Source organism: Sinocyclocheilus rhinocerous, unplaced genomic scaffold, assembly GCF_001515625.1.
Source record: "Sinocyclocheilus rhinocerous isolate Xijiao unplaced genomic scaffold, SAMN03320098_v1.1 scaffold4512, whole genome shotgun sequence".
Classification (NCBI taxonomy): Eukaryota; Metazoa; Chordata; class Actinopteri; order Cypriniformes; family Cyprinidae; genus Sinocyclocheilus; species Sinocyclocheilus rhinocerous.
Window position 1 is genome coordinate 1 of NW_015631737.1, and position 1,721 is coordinate 1,721.

Below are 1,721 nucleotides of genomic sequence, written 5' to 3' on the forward strand. Positions count from 1 at the left end.
TGTATGTGTGTTTTAGCTTAGTTTTAATGTAATCTAGAACAGCCAATAAATTCGTTTTTCATTTATAAAGAATCATTGTCTGGTGTCGTATAATTTTAAAGTCAAACCTTGCCAAGATCACGTTACCTCGCTAGGAGCTTACAAATTATCATAATTGTATTGACCTGTGGCCAAGGAAAATACACATAGTCAGATGGTTAAGATACATGAACATTAACGTCTCGCTGGACGACCGTTGATAAGGTGTAAACTATTAAAATTTGAAATCAGCTCTAATCAGGTTGACTTCGAATTTTCAGATTCGAGTCCTTTCAAACCCTGAATGAATTAATAATAATTAATTCCCTAAAATTAAGTAATCAGACATTACAGAGCTCAAATGACATTCATAATCGGCCTGGCAGTAGTGTGTTGTTCACGGCTTCACAGAATGAACCGGTTCGCGAGTGGAACTGAAAGTCTTACCGTTACTTGTGGGCTGATAGAAGGGTTTTCTCCTTTGTCATTGCTAGTTTTTAAAAGTCTTTTTTTTTCCGCAGAATTATGCATTTCTGCAGTTTTCTAACATTTTCTAAAACACAGCTGCAAATTACAGTCCAACTGAATGGGTGAACGTCTTTCAGCCAGGTTTCCGTGAAACACAGAGCAGCAGAGTTTGAAAAATCCTTATTTGTCCGGGAGAGCAGAAGGAGCTCGTCCGTTTTGTTGGGTAGAGAGCGGAGATTGGCCAGATGGATGCTAGGCAACGGCGTCCTGAATCCGCGCTGCCTGAGCTTCACGAGCGCGCTGGCTCTCTTCCCCCGTCTGCACTTCCTGAAGCGTTTGATCAGCGCCGCAGCTCCCCCGACAACAATGTCCAGCAAAACATCAGAATAATCGAAAACCGGTGAAATATCGGGTGGTGTGTACTTCCGAATGTCCAGCAATTCGTCTCTGGTGAAACTGATTGCAGGGATATAACTAAAGACAGGACGAACTAACAAAAACATAAAAACAACTGCGGGGCAATGCCACGGAGGCAGTCATCAGCGTCGGCACCATCTTCGATCCCTCGTATCGATATAGTAGTAAAAGGTAGAGTAGTAAAAGGGCAAGTTAGCTGTTGCATAACAGCCCCAGTGGCCTAATGGATAAGGCACTGGCCTCCTAAGCCAGGGATTGTGGGTTTGAGTCCCTTCTGGGGTGACGTACTGTACAGCAGAGTTGCACAGCGGAAGCTTGCTGGGCCCATAACCCAGAGGTTGATAGATTGAAACCATCCTCTGCAAAGACTTTTTAGCTTCTAGAAAATGCCTGAGCCCCCCAAAAAGGGGCAACATCCACAGCCTGATCTTAAAATGCTGAGGCTGCTTTGTCCTCTCATAGAAGTTGTTCATCCAGAAGACTCTGTCTGTCTATTTTAAAGGCATCCTGAATGAGATGGAGAAGTAAAACGGCAAGTTAGCTATTGCATAACAGCCCCAGTGGCCTATTGGATAATGCACTGGCCTCCTAAGTCAGGGATTGTGGGTTTGAGTACCATCTGGGTTGATGTACAGCAGAGTGGCGCAGCGGAAGAGTGCTGGGCCCATAACCCAGAGGTCGATGGATCGAAACTGTCCTCTGCTAAGCCTTTTTAACTTCTAGAAAATGCCTGAGCCCCAAAAAAAGGGGCAACATTCAAAGCCTGGTCTTGAAATGCTGAGGCAACTTGGTCCTCTCATAGATGTTGTTCATCCAGA

General features: G+C 44.5%; 2 non-coding genes across 2 annotated transcripts; both read left to right on the forward strand.

Annotated features, from left to right (window-relative positions):
- Positions 1 to 1,112: 1,112 nt before the first annotated feature.
- On the forward strand, positions 1,113 to 1,185 carry trnar-ccu (transfer RNA arginine (anticodon CCU)). The gene has a single exon. It is a non-coding gene; the product is annotated as a tRNA-Arg (tRNA).
- A 351-nt stretch (positions 1,186 to 1,536) lies between these two features.
- Positions 1,537 to 1,608, forward strand: trnam-cau (transfer RNA methionine (anticodon CAU)). The gene has a single exon. It is a non-coding gene; the product is annotated as a tRNA-Met (tRNA).
- Positions 1,609 to 1,721: the final 113 nt, after the last annotated feature.